We start from the raw sequence: 20,432 nt of genomic DNA, 5'->3' as shown, positions 1-20,432 counted from the left end.
TCAGTTGGTAGCAGCTCCTCTGGTGGGTGCTGTTCGCAGCAGTGATGTCTCCTCTGGCTGGTGGGGGAGGCTGCTCACACAGCTGCTTTTCCTTGGAAAGGGGTGGGCTGATCATGACACTGCTGCTCCTCAGATGGGGGCGGGCTGCGCACGTCTGCTGCTCATTGGATGGGGGTGGGCTGCTCACATGGCTGCTGCTCCTTGGATCAGGGATGGCTGCACACTGATGCTGTTCCTCAGATAGGGCGGGCTGCTCGTGAGGCTACCGCTTCTTGGACAGGGGCAGGTTGCTTGCAGGGCTGGTGTTCCTTGTACGGGTGCGGGCTGCTTGTGCGGCTGCTGCTCCTCGGGTGGGAGTGAGCTGCACATGTGGCTGCTGCTCCTCGGATGGGGGCGGACCACTCACCCAGCTGCTGCTTGTCAGATAGGTGCAGGCTGCATGTGGCTGCTGCTCCTCGGACAAGTGCAGGCTGCGCAGGACTGCCGCTCCTTAGACGTGGGCGGTCTGCTCATGTGGCTGCTGCTCCTCGGTCTGAGGCGGGCTGCTCGGGCAGCTGCTGCTCCTCAGGCGGGAGTGAGCTGCATGTGCTACTGCTGGTCCTCAGACGGGGGCAGGACGCTCACCCAGCTGCTGCTCATTGGACAGGTGCAGGCTGCATGTGGCTGCTGCTCCTCAGACCACTTTGGGCTGCACAAGGCTGCCGCTCCTCAGATGTGGGCAGTCTGTTCATGTGGCTGCTGTTCCTCGGTCCAGGGCGGGCTGCTCCTCGAATGGGGGTGGGCTGCTCGTGGTGCTGCTGTTCCTCGTACGGGGATGGGCTGCTCACACAGCTGCTGCTCCTCAAAGGGGGACAGGCTTCTTGTGCAGCTGCTGCTCCTCGGACAGGGGCAGGTTGCTCGCGCAGCTGCTGCTCCTCGGACAGGTGCAGGGTGTGGGCTGCGCACAGCTGCTGCTCCTCAGATGGGGGCGGGCTGCGCAGGGCTGCCGCTCCTCAATCATGGGCAGGCTGCTCGCCTGGTTGCTGCTCCTCAGATGGGAGAGTGGGCCGCTTATACAGCTGCTGCTCCTTGGACAGGAGCAGGCCCCATGAGGCTGCTGCTCTTAGGCCTGGCGCAGGCTGCTCACGGAGCTGCTGCTCCTTGGACAGGAGCAGGCTGCTCACATGTCTGCTGCTCGCGTGGTTGCAGTGCCCTGGGCTAAAGCATTGGGCCAGTCAGATGGGGAGCATGCTTCAGAACTCACAGGAGCCTGTGCCCAGGGTGGCTGGAGACTCGTTGACCATGGGACCACAACCGAGGTAGCAGGTCCCTGGCAAGGGTGGTTGTAGAGTCCCAGGTGTTCTCTGAGGGCATCCTGGGTGGAGGTGAGGCTGGGATCCCAGTTACAGCAGCTCTCCCCTTCAAAAAGGCTAGGCCTCTGAAGACAAGCCGGCCTCCCAGTACTGTTTGCAATGGTAGCAGAGGCTGCCTAGTTAGGGGAGCCTGGTTAGCCTGCCCCCAAAGGTCCTGCGGGATCTAACTGTGCCTCACTCACATACACACACACACATCCCACATGATCACACACTCCTCTTTTGCTCCCTCCCTCACTCACGCTCTCTCCCTCACTGCCGCCTTCTTCCTGCCTCTATAGTTGGATCTGGGGTGTTATTGACCCGTTCATGGATGGAGTTTCCTCTCCAGGTGTCTGGTTAATGTGGCTCGCTCTCTAGCTCTTGGCTAGACAGGATAAAATTCACCTAAACAAGACACAACACAAAGGGAACAAAGCACAAATGTACTCACAACACCAATAACCCCACTATAAGTAACCACCTGAGAAAAGATAATTAGGAAAGAGAAAAGAGAGCACAAATGATATCAAAGAGAGAGAGAAAGATAAGAGAGAAAAGAAAAAGGAAGAAAAAGAAAATTATATATATAAATATATATATATATATAAATACACACACACACACACATACATACTGAGTGGCCAGAACATTATGATATTATGATCTCTGAATGCATAATAATCTGGCCACTCGATGTGTGTGTGTGTGTTGTGTGTGTGTGTGTGTGTGTGTGTGTGTGTGTGTGTGTGTATTAGAGGCCCAGTGCATGAATTCGTGCATGGGTGGGTTCCAGCCAGCCTGGCCAGGGGGAGGGGAAATGGGCGGTTGGCCAGCCTGCCTGCTGGTCAAACTCCTGGTCGAGGGGACAATTTGCCTTTTATTATATAGGATATACAGTGAATGGCCAGATTATTATGCATTCAGAGATCATAATAATCTGGCCACTCAGTGTGTGTGTAAACACCACAAAACCAATAGTTAAACCAAAAAAATACAAACACCAAACACCCAGGAAAGAGGGTGGGGGTAGAATTTGCAGAGGCTGAGCTTATATACAGAAAATAAGGTTAAGAATTGGATGAATATGGGGAGGACCTCAGTTCAGTATAGAGGAAGTAAAAAGGGGATGGATGGATAAGAAGAAAGAGACCAAGAAGAAAATAATAATAATAATAATAATAATAATAGATTTACAAAAAAATTGATTTTAAAAATGGTATGAAAATAAAAAATAGCAAATAAAAATAAAATAAAATGGAGTGATGGAAAAATAATGCGAAAAGAAATAGAAAATAAAGCAACAAATAAAAACAGGAAAACAAAGAAAAAAGAAGAAAAAAAGAGATAAAATAATAATTTTAAAAATAAAAATAAAAATGAAAAATTCCTTTGGCTGGCTTAAGATCCCAGTCTTCTGTACTGTACTGTTTCTCAGATTCGTGTTGCTGGAACTGAAGGTCTCTCTTTAGGTCAGTCCCTTTGGACTCTCAGGGACTATTTAGATTTTATTTTTAATCCTTTGTACCATTCAGGGTGTATTCTGGGTATGGCTGTATTTGGTTGCCTGGAGACTGGAGGGAGGGGCTATCTCTTCAGGACAAAATGGCTGCGGACCCAGATCTAGAATCCCCTGCCATCCAGCAGTCCTGTGGAACTTCTTTCCACAGTCAGACACTGTGCCTGTCCCCAGGGACGTGGCTTGGTGCTGTGCGGATTCCCTCTGACCCTCTGGGCTCAGAGGTCTGGCAGACTCTCCTGCCCAGATCCTTGATTTAACCTTTCTCCAGGGATCCTCTGCCCTTCCTGGCTGCAAACTGTCTCATCAGCTGTCTCCTTTGCCAATTCGGGTTGGATGTTATTCATTTCAGCTGTTCATTCTATCTGCTCCGGGACAAGGCTCAGGACACGTCCATCTATTCCACTGCCATTTTGTCTCTCCTACTTTCCTATATACTAGTAATAAAAGCTTAATATGCTAAGTATCCAGTTGTCCGATCAAACAATCAAAGCATAATATGCTAATGATATGCTAAGGCCACTCAACCACTCACTATGATGTGCACTGATCACCAGGGGGCAGACAGTCGACCAGTCAACAAATCGCTATGACATGCACTGACCACCAGGGGGTAGACCCTCTGACCGGTAGGTTAGCTTCTAGTAGGTTAGCTGCTGGGGTCCAGCCGATCAGGACTAAGCAAGATGGGCCAGACATGCCCTAGAGCCCTCCCACAGTCCTTCCCTAGCTGGCCAACCTCCCATGTTCCTCCCTCGCCCCAAAAGTGCATGGGTGGGGTCCCTCAGCCTGGCATGCAACCTCTCACAATCTAGGACCCCTTGGGGGATGTTGAAGAGCTGGTTTCGGCCAGATCCCACAGGCCAGGCTGACGGACCCCACTGGTGCACGAATTCATGCACTGGCCTCTAGTAAATACATATTTATAGAATGTATATGGTTAGCATAGATCAATGCTGCTGCAGAATCCAAGTATTATATTGTTTGAAGATTCAACTGTTATAGTCATAGAGAAAATTATCAAGTTTGATTCCTTTGGCCCTAGCGTGAATTTTAATATTCACACCAGATTCTGTTTATCTACCTCCAGTAAGAGGTTGATCATTATATTGATTTAGTTCTTTGCTGTTCTGCTAACAGTGCCTGAGGTATAATATTTATTATTATAATACTACATGAGTATATTTTTTGTGGAATTTAAAGCTAGAGTCACAAATAGTTAAGAAATGTACAGAATTCTCTCAAGACAACAGCAGAATTTCAACAACTTCTTAATCCAGTTTCCACTAATGAGGAGAAAGTTCTATAAAGATTAAAGTAAATGTTCAGATACTATAGCCTAACCATCATCATAGTTGAAACAGATGTGAGAAATTGTAAACCCAATACTTGACACAATTTTTGTTCTGATAATCAAGCATGCAAGGAGGTCCTTATGCTATAAAATATTTATTAAAATATATGAAGGTCACAATGTGCCAACCATTACCTTTTCAGAAGAATATATTAGGTTTTACTCTCTAGCCTTAAAATCCATCTAACTTACCACTATACTATGCTACCTCATCCAGAGAATGTTTGGAAAAGATATACAATAGATTCAGTTAATTTTTATTTATTTGTATCATGTGTCACCAAAAAGTAACTAATATGGCTTCTAAAAATTAATGTAATCCTTTTTATCTATATGGTTTCCAAGACATAATGAAAACTGAAACTATCCACAACTCCACAATTCTAAAAAAACAAAACAAACAAATTTTTAAAAAGAACACTTACTGATGAGCAAAGAGAACAAAAATATCCATAAAGCACATCTTCAGTATTGGGAATAGAGCATACATGCTATGAACTTTAATTTTCAGGTAAGAAATACATTATACTAGGAGAAGAAAAATGGCAGCATAATAGACAGACTGGTTTTGAGCCTTGTCCCAGAGCAGAAAGAAAGAACAGCTGAAGGTCGACGGGGAATATTTGTTGGCAAGTTAAGGGACAGCTATATTTCAGGAGAAGGTGGGGGACTGCTGGGTGGGGTTCCCCTGACTGGGCAGCCCCTGCTGCTGCTGGGTTCCCTCCTGGAACGAACCGCTCGGACACGGAGACTGCGCCATCTAGAAGGGGAAAGTGGATCTTATCGGAAGCCTGAAAATCTACAACTGCAGCAACCACCGAACAGCTGCGAGTCCCAGAACACCGGTCCCCAATTGGAACAAACACGCCCGCCCCGTTCTGCCCCGCTCCACCCCGCCCGGGCTTTCCCTCTGGCAGCCACCTTGCTTTCCGCTTTTCCTCCCTCTTCCTTCTAAGTTGTCTTCAGTCTTCACTCCTCCCTCCCTCAGCGTATGCAAATTAACCACCATCTTTGTTGGGTAATTTGCATACTCGCCCTGATTGGCTGCTGGGTGTGGCTTTGGCTGGTGGGCGTGGCTTGGGCGTAGCAAATGTGTGGTCAATTTGCATATTTCTATTTTATTAGGTAGGATACACACACACACACACACACACACACACACACACACACACTGAGTGGCCAGATTATTATGCGTTCAGAGATCATAATAATCTGGCCACTCATTGTAGATTTCTACAGGTGCTTTATCCTCTTGTTGATGTTTTTATAATTATGTAATACCCTTTTTGACTCTTATTACATTCTTTATTTTAAAGTCTATTTTGTCTAAAATAAGTATTGCTACCCAGCTTTTTTGTTTCCATTTGCAAGTAATATGTTTTTCTATCCCTTTAATTTCAGTCTGTGTATCTTAAGATAAGAAGAGATTCTCTTGTAGAAAGCATATGTATGGGTCTTGTTTTTTATCCTTGCAGCCATCCTATATTTTAATTGGTGAATTTACTCCATTAACATTTAAAGTAATTATTGATAGGTATGTATTTATTGCTTTTGTATTTATTGTTTTCTGGTTGTTTTTGTAGTTCTTTTCTTTTTTAAATGTTTTCATTAATTTTTTTAAGAGAGAGGAAGGGAAATAGAGAGAGAAATATTGATGTGAGAGAAAGAAACATCAATTGGCTGCCTCCTGCACACACCCTGACAGGGAACTGTACCCTCAACTTGGGCACGTGCCCTGACTAGGAATCCAACTGGTGACCTTTCAGTGCATGGGAGGGACAAAGTTCAACCAACTGACCCACATTGGGCAGTGTTGTAGTTCTTTTCTATTTCTTTTTTTCTCTTGCTTTCTTTTCTTTTGTATTGTTGACTCTCTTTACTGTTATGTCTCGATTATTTTTATTTTTTACGTATCTATTATTATATGTTTTCGATTTGTGGTTATCATCAGCTTCATATATAACAATCTATGTTTCTAGCAGTCTATTTTAAGTTCATGGTCACTTAAGTTTGGTCACATTCTAAAAGCACTAAATTTTTACTCACCATGTTTTATGTGTTTGACACATTTTACATCTTTAGGGTGAGACAGAGAGAGAGAGAGATTATTCTAAATACACATGATTTTACTAAGAACAAGATCTCCCCTTGGAAATCCCACTCCACTGAGGGCTGTTGACAACTCCTGCTCCCCGACCTCCAGGATGCCACTCATATGCACACTTGGGCCTTAGCTCCAAGGTGTTTCTGGGTGTTCCCCCAGTGGTTGTCTGCCTGTGGCTGTCAGTTGAAATGGGTGGAAGAGTGTAATACCTGGTCGAGGAAAAATATTTAATACTCACTGAAGCAATGAAGCATAGTAACATTCATCTCAGGTAAAAACTGCTGTTTGAATTTTAACCCTGCTATTCTGGCTTCTGTATACGCCTGCTTGCTTAAACAATAGGGTAGTTACCTCAGTTTCCAGATTGAGATCTGGAAGTTCACATAAATCTCCCCAATATGTTGCCAGCCCACATCACAAAGGTTATTCTTCTGTGCCTGAGAACCAGAACCACAAAATTACTTTCCTTGCCTCAGTGGTTCCGGGGATGTTTACCGTTGACTCAGTGGCTCTGGGAATGTTTTCCGTTGACTCAGTGGCTCTGGGAATGTTTTCCGTTGACTCAGTGACTCCAAGAACTAAAACTATAATTAATCTTTGTAGATAACTAACTTGCTCAATTTAGTTTCTGTAACAAACTGCTTTCGCAAACTGGTTCCTCATTCCAAACCTAGAGATGTAATCGATACCTTTGTGATTTTTCCCTTTATAAGCCTGATGTTACTGCCATTTGGTGCTACGATATTTGGAGTGCTATTGCCCCCTCGTAGGCACCGGCTTTTGAATAAATGACTCCATAATTTGACTTCTTGATTGAGGCGTCCTTTATGCGATTCGCGGGGTACAATACAACATCACCTTCATTCGTCCCATCACCAAAGTGTCCACCAAAAATACAACCTCAGAAGGTGCAGGGAGTGAAAAGAATAGCCTCACAAATGCCCCATCACCTCCTAGCACCCTTAGTCTGCCCTGTTCTTGGCTCCCAGGTGGTACCCTAATCTGAAGACCTTTGGTCTGGGACCAACTTCTACCTGATGTCTTGCAGGTATATCATCTAGGGGGTCCCTTTTCATCTGGGGAGATCTGAGGTTTAGTGGGGCCTTTGATAAGGACGAAGCCTCCCTGGACATGACTCTAATTGAGGTGGGGGACTGGGAGCAAGATCTGGAGGAGGCCCAGGCCCTGAGCACAACGGCATCCCTGGCTGACCTCCAGGCCCTGGAGCGGGAGGTGGGGGCATTATAACAGGCCCAGCAGTGGTGTGGTGGCAGGCCGAGGTCCCTGCTCTGGAGAGCTTCTATGATGAGGTGCAGGGGTTCTTGGGAGCTTTTGCCTTCCAGGCAATATGCCAAAGTGGGCAGGGGTGATGTCCCCATGCACACCCAACCTGGGACAGACTAGAAGGGAGTTGGGTGGAATATGAGTCACCCCCTGGGATGGAGGTGAAATGAGCTTAATGATGTATAGGACTTTTAAATAAATAATTGTAGAGAGCACCTGGGAAGGCACATGGCATTTCTTTAATTATTGTCAGCTGAATCCAGTGGCATTGGCAAAGCCACATCCTGGAAACACGCTTTGCCAGAGACAGGAGTGTTGTCAGCTTGACCTTCAGCCCAGGTGCCAGGGGTGGGTTTTGTTATTTAAATCCAGCCAAGCACCAGGCATGAATACAACTTGGGCCCACCCAAGAATGCACATAATCTCCTTTGTCTTGACTTTTAGTAAAACTTCCTGTTTTTTGCTGTATAAAATAAACATGCTGTATTGGCTCTGGGTCCCTGTTTCTCCATCAGAGGACAGTGGTCCCACCCGGCCCCAGCTTTTTCCTTCCATCTCTGTGTCTGTCTCTTTCTTTCATTTTCTCAATCCCCAGCCACCCCTACTCAGGAACTGGACCGTTTTCTAGCCGTGTTGGACGTGGAGAAGAGAGAAATATTTACAAATAATGGTGTTAGAATGCCAAAGAAGTGTGCCTGCGTGGGTGTGCTGTACGAGTCATTGCACTCTCCAGCTGGTTGGGTCTCCACAGGGCCATGGTCTAATTTAACCCTCAGAACAGTGCTGTGAGGTGGGCAGGGATCTCCAAGGCTGTCAGAAAGTGGTGGTGAACCTACAGAGAGCTGACACTAAGCACCACCTGCACATCCCCCAGCAACACTTTTCAGACACCTTGGCCTCACCACACTGACAATTTCCACCGAGAGGGAAAGGAGCATTTCCCCCTCATCCCTAAAAGCACACTGTGCTCCTCACAGGCACTATTCAATGGGAAGTGAGAACCAAGTCCAGACAGGTCTGAGTCCTGTGGGCCAGCGTCTTCGCTCTGTGCTATTGACCAAACCTCAGCATATGGAGTACATGAACCCACTGGGCAGGCTCTGGGTCAGCTGGGTTTCCCTCTCTGCGGGGTGGTGTCATCATATCCTCTTTTTGAGTCCAGTGCACCCTCAGCCCTTGGAATGCCTAGACCCCACTGACCCACATGGTCCATTCTTTAGGCCTGGACAGCCTGTACCCATGGCAAGCACTGGTACTTACTGGTCTTGGCTTGGCCATGACAGGGACTGGCTGGAGCACTGGAATGGTGCAGGGCCTGGGGCAATCAGGTTGAACTCCTTGGGCTCTGTGACCTTAGCCTTGATCTTTGAAAGAGAGGGCTGATTGGCAAGCAGCTCTATCGCTGGTTGATAGCTCCCAGACCTCAGATTGTAATCTTGCAGGCAAAGATGGTAAGGCCACTGAAGTCAGTGAAAATGATAGCAATATAAATGTCAACAATAGGGAATCACTGTGTCAATATACTTTTCACATCCTGGGTATGACATAGCCATTAAAATGACATTCCTGGAAAACTTACAATGAGAGGACAAAATAGTTAATACAGTCGAAAATGGGAATGTAGACCAGGAACCCAACAGATGTAAAACACATCAAAATAAACTGTCACCAGCAGTGACATTTAAAAGAAATGTTTTTGTGTGTGTAGGGGTTTTGTGTGTGTGTGTTTGTTTGTTTTGTTTTGTTTTGTTTTGTTTTGCCAGTCAGATAAATTTTGGTATCCCATTGTTTTATTTTGAAATTGTTATTATCAGTGGAATTTTTATGTTTACTGGATATTTGTTTTTCTCTTCTGTGAATTATCAATGTATATTCTTGGCTATCTTTTTTAATTTGAAAAAGCTTTTTCTTAATTTTTATGAGTTCTTTGTATATTAGGGCAATTAACAGGGTCAGTAATGGTGCTAGTTATTTGGCATGAGTTTGTAATTTGCATTTCAACTTTATGTAAAATACCTTTGGGCATATAGAAAGCTTTACTTTTTTAAATTTCTTTATTGATTGAGGTGTTACATATGTGTCCTTATTCCCCCATTATCCCCCCATCCCCCCCACTCATGCCCTCATGCCCCTGTTGTCTGTGTCCATTAGTTAGACTTATATGCATGCATACAAGTCCTTTGGTTGATGTCTCCCCCTTACCCCCACCCTTCCCTACCTCCCCTCTGAGGTTTGATAGTCTGATCAATGTTTCTCTGTCTCTGGATCTATTTTTGTTCATCAGTTTATGTTGTTCATTATTTCCCATAGATGAGTGAGATCATGTGATATTTATCTTTCTCTGACTGGCTTATTTCACTTAGCATAATGCTCTCCAGTTCCATCCATGCTGTTGCAAATGGTAAGAACTCCTTCTTTTTTACCACAGCGTAGTATTCCATTGTGTAGATGTACCACAGTTTTTAATCTACTCATCTGCTGATGGGCACTTAGGCTGTTTCCAAGTCTTAGCTATGGTGAATTGTGCTGCTATGAACATAAGGGTGCATATATCCTTTTTAATTGGTGTTTCTAGTTTCTCGGGATATATTCCTAGAAGTGGGATCATTGGGTCAAATGGGAGTTCCATTTTTAGTTTTTTGAGGAAACTCCATACTGTTCTCCACAGTGGCTGCACCAGTCTGCATTCCCACCAGCAGTGCATGAGGGTACCTTTTTCTCCACATCCTCGCCAGCACTTGTCATTTGTTGATTTGTTAATGATAACCATTCTGACAGGTGTGAGATGGTACCTCATTGTCATTTTGATTTGCATCTCTTGGATGATTAGTGACTTTGAGCATGTTTTCATATGCCTCTTGGCCTTGCTTCTATCTTCTTTCAAAAAGTATCTATTTAGGTCTGTTGCCCATTTTTTGATTGGGTTCTTTATCTTCCTTTTGTTAAGTTGTATGAGTTCCCTGTAAATGTTGGAGATTAAACCCTTATTGGTGATGACATTGGCAAATATGTTCTCCCATGCAGTGGGCTTTCTTGTTGTTTTGTTGATGTTTACTTTTGCTGTGAAAAAGCTTTTTATTTTGATGTAGTCCCATTTGTTTCTTTTTTCTTTAGTTTCCTATGCCCTAGGAGCAGTATCAGTGAAGAAATTGCTTTGGCATATGTCTGAGATTTTGCTGCCTGTTGATTCCTCTAGTATTTTTATAGTTTCCCATCTTATGTTTAAGTCCTTTATCCATTTTGAGTTTATTTTTGTGTATGGTGTAAGTTGGTGGTCTAGTTTCATCTTTTTAAAGAAGCTTTACTTTTTGAAATCAAATCTATCTTTTCCTTTGTGATTTCTTCCCTTATTTTTATGCTAAGAAGACAGTGGACCAATTAGATCACCTGAGGGATCCTAGACTAGTCACAAGACCTGGGGGAGCATTGGAAATGTATTCTCTTTTCATTCTGGAGGCCAGAGGTCTACATCGGTATCATTGGATTGAAATCTAGGTCTCTGCTCCCTCCAGAGGCTCTGGGGCAGAATGTGTTCCTTGCTGCGCCAGTTCCCACCCAGACAAACCCTCTCCAATTTTGAACCCATAGAACCTATGAGACCATACATTTTTATTGTTTTTAAACCACTATGTTTTGGGAATAATTTGTTAACATAGCAATGGAAAAAACAGGAGGTGAGGCAGTGGTGAAAATGGGGACTTAGTGAATAGCAGTATCACTTGTCTTAAGGCAGAGATGAGGAAGAGGCATGTGTGTGGGGGAAATGGTCAGTTGTGGCAAGACTCAGTTTAAGATGCCACACGGCATTAAGGTGGCACCATGTAGTGGGAAGTTAAACAAGATCAGAAGGGTGTTTGGAATAGGTTATATTTTTGGAGTCATGTAGCTATAGTAGTAGATAGTAGAACATGTGGGGTAACATCACCTTGTGTCACAGGCTGGCTACTCTGGAAGCATTTACTGAGTCTGAATTTAGGGTGCAAGATATTTATTAGGGATCAGTCCTGTGAAAGGGGAAGAAAACAGTATTAGGCAGAAGGTAAATACTTTGCTGGGCCCAACAAAACCCCAGTCAGCCTGCCAGAAGCTCTGGAACAGTTGCTGCCTGTCAATAACAGGTGCCTGGCCTGAGTCATGACCTAAGGGAGTGGTTCTCAGCAGCTGAGCCAGACCCCATGACCGTTGGAGGCTGCTGCTGGCCACGATGCCTGATGGGCAGCAAGCCCTCGCTTGAAGAGGGCTCTGGGCAGTGCATCTCTGTTTACCACACCTAGAAACCAGGAATTGCATTCTGAGTGTTTTCTCCCATTAACCTTCTCCTCAGGTGTAGGCGGGGTCTTGCCTTTTTACACTCTACCAGCTGAGGTCCCAGCAGGCTGGTCAACCCCAAGACTCAGGCCTTGACTTCAAGGCCTTTGAGAGCAAAGCCCAGTAACTAGGTTAGAAAATGGCAGGTTTAATAATTACACAGCTTTAGAAATTATGAAGCTTTCTTTAAAATTAAAAAGCATTATTAAAATTAAAAATCATGAAGTATCCTTAAAATTAAAAATTATAAAGCATTCTTTTAAAAACTATACATCTAGAGAGAAACCAAGATGGTGGCATAGGTAAACACCTGAACTTGCTGCCTCGCACAACCACTTCAAAACTACAACTAAAAGACAAAACAGGATAGAGCATCGGCCTGCAGACTGAAAGGTCCCGGGTTCGATTCCGGTCAAGGGCATGAACCTTGATTGCGGGCACATCCCCAGTAGGGGGTGTGCAGGAGGCAGCTGATCGATGTTTCTCTCTCATTGATGTTTCTAGCTCTCTATCCCTCTCCCTTCCTCTCTGTAAAAAATCAATAAAATATATTAAAAGACAAAACAGACATCATCCAGAACCATAGGAAGGCTGGCTGAGTGGAAATTCTACAACTAGAAGGAAAGAGAAAAGCACACTGAGACTCAGAGGAGGTGCGGAAGTGAAGTGCGGAGGTACGGAGGCGTGCACATGTGGAAAGGGGCTGGCAGCTGAGTACGATGTTGTCTTTTTCAATCAGGAAGGAGACACAAGCTCCTGACTGCTATGAACTCCAGTTCCGGAGGAGACTCTGGGGACCCAGACTCATACGGGGAGAAACTGGACTGTCTGGCATTGGGCCAGAACACGAGGGCAGCTTTCTCTCAGAGGTGCTTGCAGCGATTACAGCGGGACACTGAGACCAGGGGGCCTCTTAGGGTAGGGATGAAGGTCAGCATTGCTGTTTGCTCTGCCCTGTTGTTTCCCTGAGACCCCACCCCAACCAATTTACAACCCCACCCAAGCTGTGCCCAGAGGTTTTTGCATATGAGTGGCCTGGCCTTTTGCAATCTAAAATTACCTAACAAACTGCAGCTGGGTCAGAGAGCCCCAGAGCCTCCAAAAGAAGCCCAAGGCTTCACAGCAGCTTGCATTTCTTCACAGCTGGGCCTCATCTGGGCACCTCCAAACCCCAAACAAAGAAGAGGAATCTGCAGATCTCTCCATAGCTCCTGCTGGATGGCCTCAGGCAGAGGCTAAATTTGCACCTCCATGGAGATCCAAGAGCCAGTGTACCCAGTGGTCAGAGTGGGACCCTCCAGATTACAACTCTTCAGATCCATAAGGGACACAGTCAGGGGGCAGACTCAGTGAGCACCAAAGCCCCACTGAAGCAAGTCTTGCCCCATAAGGGTGTCTTCAGCACAGAAGTTCTCCCATCGTAGACACAACTGATGCTCACAGCCAATTGGCCTAGAGGTCAATTCCTCCCAGTGATACCAACAACAATCAAGGCTTAACTACAACAAGACTGTGCACACACCCTGAGGTGCACCAAGAGTGTCCACCTCAGGTAACTGAGGAGGCTGAGCCACTGGGCCCTATAGGACACCTAGCACACAAAGCCACTCTATCAATACAGGGAAGCAGCCAAAATGTGGAGACAAAGAAACAGGTCACAAATGACAGAAATGGAGGAAAGCAAACTACTGGTATAGAGTTCAAAACCACGGTTATAAGGTTACTCAAGAATCTTCTAGAAACCTCTGAGAAATTTAGTGAGATCCTCAAGGATATGAAAAAGGACCAACTAGAAATTAAGCATACACTGACTGAAATAAAGAATAATATACAGAGATCCAACAGCAGACTAGAGGATCCCAAGAATCAAGTCAAAGATTTGAAATACGAAGAAGCAAAAAACACCCAACCGGGAAAGCAAAAAGAAAAAATAATCGAAAAATATGAAGATAGTGTAAGGAGCCTCTGGAGGAGGCCAACTTCAAGCGTACCAACATCCGAATTATGGGGGTGCCAGAAGAAGAGAGAGAGCAAGATATTGAAAACCTATTTGAAGAAATAATGACAGAAAACTTCCCCTACTGGTGAAAGAAATAGACTTACAAGTCCAGGAAGCACACAGAACCCCAAACAAAAGGAATCCAAAGAGGACCACACCAAGACACATCATAATTAAAATGCCAAGAGCAAAAGACAAAGAGAGAATCTTAAAAGCAGCAAGAGAAAAACAGTTACCTACAAAGGAGTACCCATACAATTGTCAGCTTATTTCTCAACAGAAACTATGCAGGCCAAAAGGGAATGGCAAGAAATATTCAAAGTGATGAACAGCAAGAACCTACAACCAAGATTACTCTACTCAGAAAAGCTATCATTCAGAATTGAAGGGCAGGTAAAGAGCTTCATAGATAAGAAAAAGCTAAAGGAGTTCATTACTGCCAAACCAGTATTATATGAAATGCTGAAAGGTATTCTTTAAGAAGAGGAAGAAGAAGAAAAAGGTAAAGATAAAAATTATGAACAACAAATACATATCTATCAACAAGTGAATCTAAAAGCAAGTGAATAAAAAATCTGATGAACAGAATAAAGTGGTGAATATAATAGAATCAGGGGCATAGAAAGGGAGTGGACTGACAATTCTCGGGGGAAAGGGGGTGTGGGGGTGCGGGAAGAGACTGGACAAAAATCGTACACCTATGGATGAGGACAGTGTGGGGGGGGTAAGGGCAGAGGGTGGGGTGGGAACCGGGTGGAGGGGAGCTTGGGGGGGGGGGAGAGGAACAACTGTAATAATCTGAATAATAAAGATTTATTAAAAAATAATAATAAAAACTATACATCTAATTAAGTCTTCATATCTAACTACCAATTATATGAAATATAGAGGACAGAGGGACATGTGAAATGACTCCACAGGCGTGCAATCGGCATCTACAGGGTAACTTAATTTCTTCAATAGCATGTAAATGGAGCGGAGCAGGGAGGGGGGGGAGGAAGAGAGAGAGATATTGAGAGAAAGTACCTATGGACAGGACTAGCTGCATATCTAATTTTTAGGGCCCAGTGTAATTTTCAGGAACCCCAGTGTGGGGTCTTTTTAGCAAAGAGCAGGAAAAGGTACTAAAATATTAAGCTATTTCCTTTCTTCTGCAATCCGTCTCTCGACCTTTCCTTTGCAAGTAGGGGCAACGAAGTAGAGCCAGCCATCTCCCTTCACTGTCCTCCTGCCCCAGCCGGCAGCAAGCCAGCAATGCCCTGGGATGTGTTATGTACCTGGATCCAGGATGGGGGGATCAAGCTGCGGGTGGAAGGCAGGGTGGTGCTGCCAGCTTTGGAGAGAAGGCAGGGAGAGGCGGAGGCTGGCATCAGTGGGCTGTGGAACCCCTGACTCTCTAGGACCTGTCCCTTAGAGGTGGGCCCACATGGGAGCTGAGGCTCCAAGTCCCAAGTATGTGCTCTATCATCCCACTGTACTTCACCTACAAAACACAATCCAAAGGTACAATTATTAAGTCTTTCAAGACAGCGACTGCAGAGCATTAAACCCCAAGCATGGGGTGCTCCTGAGCGGGGCCCTGTGTGAAGACACTGGTTGCACAACTGACTCTGCCTATAGATGAAAAGAAATCCAAGCGCCTCCTCAACCAATTACAATGTATGGATCTTATTTGAGGCCCGATTTGAACAAACCAGCTGGACAGGCAATGAAGAAATTTGAATACAGATTGGATATTTGACAATATTAACACGTATTGTTAATCCTTTAGGTGTTATCACTGAACTGTCATTATGTTTAATTTTTAATAGTTTACTTTAGCATATACATACTAAATATTTACAGATGAAACAGCAGGGTGGCTGGGATTTCCCTTAAAATAATATGAGGGAGGGTTCAGTAGGTAAGGGCCTGGATGAAAAGCGATTGACCAGCAGTAGATAACGATTGAAGCTGGATGTTGGGTAGGGGAATAGTATCTATAATGTGATATATACTCTTTTAATTACTTTCCCATGGTCAAAAGTTTCCAACAGCCGAAACCGGTTTGGATCAGTGGATAGAGCGTTGGCCTGCGGACTGTAAGGTCCCAGGTTCGATTCCGGTCAAGGGCATGTACCTTGGTTGCGGGCACATCCCCAGTAGGGGGTGTGCAGGAGGCAGCTGATCGATGTTTCTCTCTCATCGATGTTTCTGACTCTCTATCCCTCTCTCTTCCTCTCTGTAAAAAATCAATAAAATATATTTAAAAAAAAAAGTTTCCAACAATGATAATCTGCTTTGGGTGAAAGATTTAAGTCCACAATTTATTCCTGAAATGTAGGAAAAGTAAGCACCACCTGTAGTATTTTGTAATTTAAAAGATTAAAGCAAAATAAAAGAAAACTTCATACAGGAATGTGTATAGTATCTTTATTCATAATACCCACAGGAAACAGTCTAGGTGCCCCATCAATAGGTGATTAGAAGAGCAAACTGTAATATTTATACTTATACAATGGACCACTACTCAGAAATAAAATGGAATAAAGTATTGATTTTACATATCAACATGAGTTCCAAAACCATTATGCTAAGTGAAAGAAGACTTTTTTAAAAGTATGTATTGTATCACTTTGTATATATGAAGTTCTATACCATGCAACACTAATCTGTAGTGAGAAAGGAAAATCAGAACAGTGGTTGCTTCTGGGAAGGGGGGAAGAATTGAATGGGGACGGGTATAAGGGAACTTTCTGTGTTAAATGGTAATGTTCTGTATTTTTATGGGCTTAGGATTAACTTCACAATGTGTCAAAATTCATAAAATGTTCGTATAAGATTTGAGCATTTCACTGTATGTATATTTTACTTTAAAAGAAAGGAAAGTGTGGTGATGGACAGAGACTTGACGTGAGATGGTGAACACACAATACAGTGTACAGATGATGTGTTGTAGAATTGTGCACCTGAAACCTGTATAATGTTGTTAACCAGTGTCAACCCAATAAATAAATAAATGGAAATTGTGAGTAAATATTGAATACTAGTTAATGAAATACTTGCTAAGTATATGGGGGGAGGGGTACTGATATATCAGAAAGCAAGATGGGTGGAAGGATAAATTGATAGACAAGGGATAAAACAAGCATAAAAAAATGTTGATAAGAGAATCCAAGAGTTTGTGGTGTTTACTCTAATATTTCAAATTTTCTGTATGTTAGAAATTTCATAACAAAATTTTGGGAAAGTAAAGGGAGCCATCTTCTGGAAGAAACTGGTATTACTGATGGTTCAAAAAAGTAAGCAGAAGGAAGCATGTTTATATGATTTGGTGTTGATAACTTAACTATTTTTCACATATTCTATTGGTTGTCACTCAGATGCCCAAGCCATCTTCTTTGGTTGGAAATATTTCTTCCCTTCCACTGACTCACTTCCCACTCTGATTTTACTTCCTCCAGAACAGAGGTCTGCAAATAGTACATATTTTAAGCTTTGTGGGCTAAGAAGCAAAAATTGATTATATAGGTATTTATAAGGCAAGAGAGAAAATTAATTTCCAAATTTTCAGTGATGAAATTTAAAACATAATAATATTGAGTACAAGTTTTTGTAGAACAGGTCTACTAAAGAGAATGAAATTCTTTTTTGGAAAGGTGGATAACATTTCTCTTAATTAGGGTTCAAAGTTATTCCCTATCATCAAAATCAATTGCAAATGTTCATCTGATAATCCTGATCTGTAATGAGATTTTAAACATTTAATCTTTTACCCAAATTTAGTCTTTTCTCCCAGATAAACACTGTCCAATACTGAGATCAATCCAAGGGCATGTGACTTAAATTGAGCATATTAATCTCTTGGAAGGCAATTATAGAGTTATATTAAGATTATTATCTGGACATTTTTCTTTTAGTGTGTGAGATGCAATCATTTCTCATTTAAAGTTAAGTGAAAGCTGCTCAATGGCACAAGTAAATGGGTCTTGAAATATAAAAATTTCCTTTGCATTGAGGTCTCTATAATATACTGCTAAAACTGTAGTTTGAGCGTGAAAAATAAAACTTCAAATCTGTGTGGGAATGGAGATCTTGCTTTTATTTTCAAAATGCCTTTACCACAGAGTAAGTTTTGCATGTAAGGGCTTTGTTGTCTTACAACTTTAATTGAATTCATTAAGAAATATCATTAAATGATCACAATGAGCAAAAAATGAATTCTAAAGCCATCCAGTCAGTGTTCTATAATACTGGTAAAAGGAGGTTCTTCTCACTTAGAAAAAAATTTCAATCCTGGCCCTGAGCTAAAAAACAAAACTCACAAGAAAATGTTACCACTGGTAAGTCATCAAATGCTGTGTGGTAGGGCAAGTCAGGATATTTAGCTGCTGATTGTGACAAAATATGTGGAGTGACAACAGTTAAGTCCATGAGAGCAAATGAAGTTTATTGTTGAAACTACTGGTTCAGTGATTCATGGAAAATTAAAATGTTTTCCACAAAATACATGTTGATTGATAATATAGTACAATGATGTTATAACCATAGGATTTAAACTCCTTACATTTTCACAAGTGGAAATCTGTCAAAATAAGCCTGTTTCTGCTTACATAGGTTGTAACACATCATAGCTGACTTCACCTTAGGTGTATTAATTAGTTTTCTCAACTTCTTTTAAAAATATTTTCACTGGTTGCAGGCAGCCGATTCACAGAGGCTAATTATTCAGTCACTCCAAACATTGACTCTTTGAATAAACAAGCACAAATGAACATTATCAGTAACACCTGTCAACTTTTTAAGAGCCCAGAAAACCACTCAAAATAACTTGCCTTCACTAAATAATTTAAATTGACTATTGATGTTGTTCCCAGTGGCCTCAACACTGTAAGCAGCTATTCTCACCCAAAGGCTAATGGTCTTAATAAGGTTTATTTTTTCTGATTACTGTACATTTCTTCAGCTGCTACAATGAATTACCATTTAATCCATGTGCCATACATAAATATCAATATTGCATGGCTAACAAGCCACTTGGAAACTTACTTTGGCTGCAGCCTCATTTATTTATTTCCTTCCTTCCTACCATCCTTCCTTTCTTTTTCTTCTTTTTTATGAAGAAATTTCACTATGATGAGATATTCCAGTTAATTTTTATAAATTTTCTGACCGTTTTCTTTGATTTGGGGATACTGTGAAAACTTCTTGGTCTGGTAATGTTGACATATATTGTATTCTTGTAGCACAGATATAGGTCCATTGCCTAAAAAAAACATAATGCTTTGCCATTGGATTTGATAGCAAAATAAACCACACTTCATTGTACTTACTTCTTTCAAATATAAGTTCTCATCCTGATTAGAGAACTTCCTTTGTTTTGTGGAGAAAAGTTTAGCTATCCACAAATACTGTTTCCTTTCGACCTAGTCTCTTAACTTTGTGTTATCTAATCTTGTATATAATACTCTCCTGAAACTGCTCTGTTAAAGGTTACCATCCACTATACAATAGTCTCCTTCCTGCTACTATTCTACTTTTCAATTCATCCTTGTTATAGGAGCAGCTTAACCTTTCTAAAGCATGTTTCATTTTTCAATCCCTAACTCAGAAACACTAAGGAGAAACTAGCGGAATGAATGGAGGCCAGATTCTGGTGGCCCTTGAAAGCTCAATTTCAAGAGAGAAGTTTTTGAGAAGGGGATTAACACGATAAAAGGAGTTGTTTTACTTAGACGCTGCCAGTGGTAGTGGGCAGATGAGAGATGGGGGAGATGAGTCTGGGTGATCAACTGCCACATAGATCAGGTATACTGTGCTGATGGGAAGGACAGACTGTCTTGTGGGCTTGGGCCTGCCAAAAATGCTACCTTGTTGAGTTAATAATATCGGTTTCGAAGTAGCTTCCAAACTAACGTGAGCTTGTGTAACATATATACAAGATGAGGCAATTCGGTTAAAGATTAGCGATTTGATTTTAGATGCAAAAGCCGTAGTATCTGATTTCACTTGGGCATGTAGGACTGTGCCCAGGAACATCCAGCGATTCTCTTTTTAAGAACCATGACTATACTTAGCTAACCTCACAAAATAAATCCTTTGTCCCTTTCCTCAGGATCCCAGGTCAGATGAACCAGACAAAATATTCTGGTTCTGCTATTGCTGTAAACTTGTAGGAACCTGTGCTCCTCCAGTACCCTCCGGGCTTCCAGGATCCCTCTCCCAGGTCATTCATCTCCCTGCTACCTTGGAGAAAAGTTTCTATCCCAGCATGCTTTCACTAAATTTTCAAGTGAAATGTATCCAATTTGATGGTCTCAACAAGATCATCCAATTACCCAGAGCAGAGCTGGAAACTTTCAATTTATATAGAATTGTCCAAAGAAGGGAGAGCCAATAAAAGACTCCTGGCAGATGAGCTCTCAAATTTGGTCTGCATTAAGTAGCGATCATCTTCTAATCAGCCCGACAGTAAAAGTGTCAAATTTCGCAAATACCTACAAAAGGGAGTAGAATGATCACCTAACGATAAACTTTGCTCACCTGAATAAGGG

This window comes from Eptesicus fuscus, chromosome 3 (assembly GCF_027574615.1).
Source record: "Eptesicus fuscus isolate TK198812 chromosome 3, DD_ASM_mEF_20220401, whole genome shotgun sequence".
NCBI lineage: Eukaryota > Metazoa > Chordata > Mammalia > Chiroptera > Vespertilionidae > Eptesicus > Eptesicus fuscus.
Note: the sequence above shows the minus strand (reverse complement) of the source record.